Raw genomic sequence first — 6,681 nt, 5'->3', positions numbered from 1 at the left:
ACACTCAATTTTTTTATTAACTTTTCAGAATAGGTATCAAGAATATGTGTAATCAAGAACAGTTCCTGGCACTTAGTAAGTGCTCAGTAATGCTCTATAATAATCATTTTTATTTGCACAACTTAACATTGATCTAACTTTTTGGTTAGCCATTTCACTTTTGAGTATGTCATTGAAATGAACATATAGTCCACTAAAACTTCCAGTTATTTTTCATAAGTGCTGCTGCCAAGCTAGATTTCCTCTTTTCTCTAAATAAACAACTGATGAAAACATAATTGTGTTTTCTTCATTTTTTTTATAATTGTACTTGTTTCTCTCAGTCCAGCATATATTCAGGGGAAAACAAACTGAGTTAGAATTCTGGCTCTGCCCACGACTTTATGATGTTGGCCAAATCACTTAACATCTCTGAACCTCTATTTCTTCATCTGTAAAATGGGAATAAAGATACTTACATCAACACAGAAGCGAAACATTACAAATAAGACATATTTGAAATATCTAACTATGTGCTTAACATTTTGTAGTTCTCTTTTTCTTATTTCTTCCTCTCTTCAAGATATGTATTAGGTCATTTCTCAATTATTAATGCATGGAGGGGAGTAGAAATATACATGATATATTCATTCTACCAGGTGCCTGTCTCTCTGATAGTCAATGTGCAAATGCAACAATGCAACAGACAAAGGCCTTGTTCTCAAGAGGTTTACAATCAAGTTGGTTCTCATGAAATTCTTCTAAAGTACAAATAAAGGAATTATAAAGCCTCAGTAGTCATTAGAACTGGTGGAGTAAAGCTCTTGAAGGCAAGAACCTAATGAACAATTAACTGGGTGCTTTAATTTCTTCTGGCTGTCATGACAAAATACCACAGATTGGGTGACTTAAGTAACAGAAATTAATTTTCTCACAGTTCTGGAGGCTAGAAATCCAAGATCAAGGTGTCGACAGGTTTGATTTCTTCTGAGGTCTCTCTCTTAGACTTGTTGATGACCATCTTCTTCCTGTGTCCTCACATGGCCTCTTTTCTGTGCCTGTTCATCCCTTGTGTCTGTCCCTCTACTTATAAGGATGCCAGTCCTATTGGATCAGGGTTCCACCTTTATGACCTCATTTTACCTTAATTACCTCTTTAATTTTGATCCTATCTCCAAATGTAGTCACATTCTAAAATACTGAAGTTTAGGACATTGACATGTGAATTTGAGGGGAAACATAATTCAGTCCACAACGTGTGGTTTCCATTTATTAGAATTACTTTGGGAAATGATGATTGACATGTATTATCTGGGTGATTTAATGGAAAGAAGTCTGTTTCTCAATCATGTTTATGTTCATAGGTACTTCACTAGGCTGCATACATCTATGTGAAACCAGAGAATGAATAAACAAGTAAATAAGTAAATGAGTTGACCAATAAATTAGTAGGTGCCTTGGTGCAGCCCGTCAGTGTCTCCCCTTCTGTTGGGAATCTCCTCTATTATGGAGGGGTTCAAAATCAATCTCTAACATCCAACAGAAGTGTCTTTACAAATTTATCTCCAGAAAAGTAGACCTTATCTTCACTTAGATAAGCAAGCAAATACCCAAAATAGGTATACCAAAGTATGTGGCTCATATGATTAGTTTCTGGAGATACCCTACAAAAAATGATAGATGAATGTGGGAAACTGTGCATGATACTTCCTCCTAGAAATTCACAGGGCATCTTAACAAATTTAAAGAATGCTAAGAGGCAATTATTTACTGCAGTAAAGAAATCAGTTTTACTTGGTTTGGCCTGGTATTTCCCAAATGTATTAGACCGTAGAACTAAGTTGTCCCCTGATGGAGGAAACATGCTTTAGAATTGCTTTAGGAAAATCTCTGACTTACAGGCCTTGTATCCAAAGATGTTAACTAGAAAGACATGAAACTTTTAATGTGATTTTCCTTGTTCAGCCAATGATATCTATAGAAAAGCATCTTAAATCTCTAGTCATAAGATTTATATCAAATGTCCTTAAGGTCAACAGTAACATTACATTTAAGATACTTGTCAGAAACTATACCTAGACAAAGCTCCTAAAAGGTAAGTTCTTTAGTTCTCTTTTCCACTGATACAATCAAATCATTTCTCAAAATAATCCTAAAATTGGACACTACTGTTAACTGTTAATTTAATTTCATAGCTGAGGTTTTAACTTCAGAGTGGAAAATTATTGAACTGGTGTCAAGTTTAAATCTTCACACTACCATTTGACAGGTATGGTGTATTGAATACTATCCTCCAAAAAACCGTGTCCACCCAGAAACTCGGCATATGACCTTATTGGGGGGAAGGTCTTTACAGATGAAATTAACTGAAATGAGGTCCTAGTGGATTAGAGTGTGTGCTGAACCCAGTGACTGGTGTTCTTATAAACAGAGAGAACACACAGCATACAGGGGGAAAAGGCCACATCTGAAGACTCAGAGAGACATCAAGGGAAGAAGGCCATGTGGAAACGGAGACAGTGAAGTTATGCTGCCACAAGCCAAGGAACGCCGGTGTCACCAAAAGCTAGAAGAGGCAAGGAATGATTTGCTCCTAGAGACTTTGGAGAGAACATGGCCCTGATGACATCTTGATTTTGGACTTCTAGCCTCCACAATTTTCAGAGAATAAATTTCTGCTGTCTTAAGCCAAAATATTTATGGCCCTTTGTTATGGCAGCCTTAGGAAGCTAATAAAACAGCTATGTGAGTTTCAATGAATTAGTAAACTTTCCTGAGCCTTATTTTGCTAATCTACAAAATGGAAATAACAATACCGACATTCTAGAGTTTTCATAGGGGTGAAAGTTTGTGAATATGTTCACAGTGCCTGGCACATAGAAGGAACTCCATTCATTCATTCTTTCAGTATGTATTGACCAAACACCTGCTTTGTGTTAGGTGTTGAGGATATGGTAGGGAAGAAAGCATATAAGGTAATGACCCTGAAGAGGATTGACAAATGATGGCCCACAAGCCAAATGCCTATTTCTTTTTTTTTTTTGTAAATAAAGATTTATTAGAACACCGCCACACCCATTATTAATGTATTATCTGTAGCTGCTTTCATGCTGCAATGGTAGAGTTGAGCAGATGCAACAGAGACCATATGTCTCACAAAGCCTAAAATATTTACTATCTGCCTCTTTACAGAAAGACATTTGTTGACCCCTGCTCTAGGTGCTGACAGTGCAGGTGGAGGAGACAGGCATAAATAAATAAACACACAAGAACAGTCAGTGTATGATAATTACACTAGAAAATAACTTTCCAGATATAAGAGAGCATCTGTGGGAAGATAAGTAGTCATGGAAGTTCTAAGAAGGGGTTCTGGGAGTAGAGATTTGATGGATAAAAAAGAAACTAACCTAAAAAGAGCTTAGCACAGAGTGTTACAAGCAAAGGAAGGTGCTAAAGACAAAGCCCTGAGTCAGGAAAGGGCAGTGTTCTGGAGAAGCAGAAAGTAGGCCAGTGAGGCAGGATCATTGCAAGGGGAGGAGAAATTGGCAGGAGATGACCTCATAGAAGGCCTGGTCAGCCAGGACAAGAAATGCTGTCTTGTTCTTGTGCAATGGGAAACCACTGAAGAGCTTAAGCAAGGAGTTAAATGATATGTTTTATATTTACGAAAAGATTACTTTGCCTATCAGTGGCAGGGGAATGGGTAGCAGCCCAGGAGAGTAAAAACAGGAAGTACTGCTAGGAGAAATTAAAATGTTTTGGGCTGGGGTGGTGTAGTATGAGTGGAGGAAAATGGACACATGCAAGATGTGCTTTGTGAGTAGAACCTAGAGACATGCTGACTGGTGGTGTTTCCGTGTACTGAGATGGGGAATTTGTGTGCATATTGGGGGAAGGAACAAGTGGTATGGTGGGGATGTCAAGAGCCTTTCGTCATTGTTGCTGTCATCGTCATTGTCATCAAAATTCTCAAAAAGAGAAATGTATTTGAATTTAATTTGGTAATCGATCCCTCTGACAAAAATAGTTTATTCTCTAAAGTTTAAAAAAGCAATGATTTTTCTTTTGAAGATTGCTTTTTATCGAAGATTGACCTGAAGGCTGAAAGGGAGTTTGTTGCTCTCTTGACAACGAGAAAAGTGAAGATTCCGTTACTGTATAATTGACAGAAGTTTGTGCACACATGCACATTCATATAAGAGCTAAGCACAAAGTACTAGTTAATTTCTACTTTAAGGAATGAATTTGTGACGTCAGATTTTGTACACATAGTTATAATTGTTTGTTTTTAATTTCTAGAAAGTTTTGTGATAAATTATTTTGGAATATCTTCAACACCTATTGACATGCAATTTTGGCTAACTAATGAACTCTAATCCTAGACTTTTGGCTTAAGTTATCATCATATCCACCTATACATTTTTCACCCCTCTTTTCTGAGCACCATCATAATCTATTATACAAGAATGGTTCATATATAAGGTGATCATATATCCTGGTTTGTCCACAGCTGTCTGAGTTTGTGCCTGTTGCACTGGCATTATTATCAGCAGTATCTCCTTTCACTTACAAGTGTTCTAATTTGGATGATAAATTATATGGTCACCCCATTTATACACAGTTATAGTAATTTGCAAAAATATAGTCTTTCTGGCTTCAAAGAACATTTGACTCTCAAGAGATTTCACTGAAAGTATTTGGCTGAAACTGGATATCAGATTTTGGCTCAAATTCAGCCAAATACCTATTTTAATCTGATTTTTGGTAAGGTTCCACTATTGTCATTTATTTCATGAGGAATTCAATGTGTGAGAATGTTTTTATCCTTGGACCTAGAGCAAGGAACATCACATCATCCTGTTCTTTTCTGGTGGGGTCAAATCAGCTTTGGACATACTTTTCCCAAGCCATTAATATTTTTAGTATTATTTCTTTGAGTTATTTCTTTTCAATACTTGTCTCCTGATTCAGAATCAGAGTTCATGGGTTCTTTTGCATTCTTCTGATGCTGATCACCTTCCATATTGGCCAAACTTGGCATGTTTTAGAATAATTTCTCCACATTCCATTCTCTTCCAATTTCCTTCTTTGCACTGAGTAATTTCTTGCAAGTTCTTCATTTTGATTTTATGTGATATGAAGAGTCTCCATCTTAGGTGCCTTAACTATTTACTGCTTTATTCTTCTGCGAATGTCTTCTGTAAGTTTATACTGGGTGGACAGAAGTGCCAAAGTCTTGAGGTCATTCTCGCCAATACAGCTGTTGAGTGAGATCCTCCTCCAGTTACGATCAGTCTCTGTCTTAGAGTATGACAAATTGAATTGACTTTAAAACAAATGTTACTTTTACCTACCTCAAAGCTAAAAAATTCCTAAGTGGTAAATGAATTTGCGTAGTAATTACTAAGACTAAATTATTTTATAAGCACCAAAAATTGTAATAAGTGGGAAAACATCTTTTCTATATGTAGTATTTATTAATCATATTTTTATTAAAATAATATTTTATTTAAGCAGAGAGACCTTAAAAATAAGATTTAAATAAACACTCCTTTCCTAGAATGCTCTAATTTGAACCCTGGGAAATTTTTTCCCCTATTTTTCTCTTTTCCACTCCCTAATTTGAGATGGGCAATCCAACCCCACACAGGCCAACCCTGGATAAGCCACTCATTTCTATCCGTACATCACAGTCTCTAAAGACAAATAGGAAATGAGACAGAAGAATACAGGGACTTGGCTCCTTCTTCTGGAACTAATCAGCCATGCAGACTTGAGCAAGCGACTATATCTCCTTGAGCTTGATTCACATCTGTAAAATGGAGACAATTATATGTCCTTTAAATATCTCCAGCATTTGCATAAAATAATAATAAACTGAGCCTATTATGTGTTCCTGGCCTGTGTTAAATGTTCTACATGAATTATCATATTTTCTTCTTCTAACAATGGGTCTGCGCTATTAACACCCTTTGGAGTCTACTTAGCATGGCCAGTGTAGATCATTGTTCTTCAGCATTTTCTATGTTCCATGGTATCAGGAAATAGAGCCAGTATCTTCCTTGCTCCCTCAAGTGCAGCTTCCAGATTATTATTCTCCCTCTCTTTTGTATAACTTTTTCTACTCTGTACCTTGCACCCCTTTCTTTAGCTCACAGCCTCCTTTCTACTCCAAGATATGCTCTCATGGAAAATATCTTTAACATCCCCATAGATGATCCTTCCAGTACGTTTACCTCTGTATATCTCAATTGTCTCAAATTTACTCCATTCAGCATCTTTCATGCCCCCTCTATAGATTCTAAATACCTATGACCTGAAGCATTTCCAAAAATCAGCAATTGAAACTTACCCTTATTGACAAGTATGGTGACTGCTGCAACTCTTGGACTAATTGGACATGCACAATACACTAATACCTTATTTTTTTCTCTGTTTTCAGCCTAATTTTAGCTTCCCTTCCCTTCATATTCAGCTGATAGTCCATAATTACTTCTTAAGTAATATAAGACTCAGATTTCTCCCCTTCCATGCATTTATCTCTCTCTAGCATATTTGGAAAGGGAAGCTAGCAGAGGCTGCTGTCTCATGTACTCTCTCAATTAGACTACCTGCTTCCTGCTAGTCCTCTGGGCATCTCTATCTTCTCTTTGCCATGGCCAACCACACGCTTTCCTCCAGGTCAACAGGAACTCAGAGATT

The sequence above is a fragment of the Eulemur rufifrons genome, chromosome 15, assembly GCF_041146395.1.
Source record: "Eulemur rufifrons isolate Redbay chromosome 15, OSU_ERuf_1, whole genome shotgun sequence".
In the NCBI taxonomy this organism is placed as follows: Eukaryota; Metazoa; Chordata; class Mammalia; order Primates; family Lemuridae; genus Eulemur; species Eulemur rufifrons.
The sequence above is the reverse complement of the archived record's forward strand: the minus strand, read 5'-3'. Positions refer to the sequence as shown.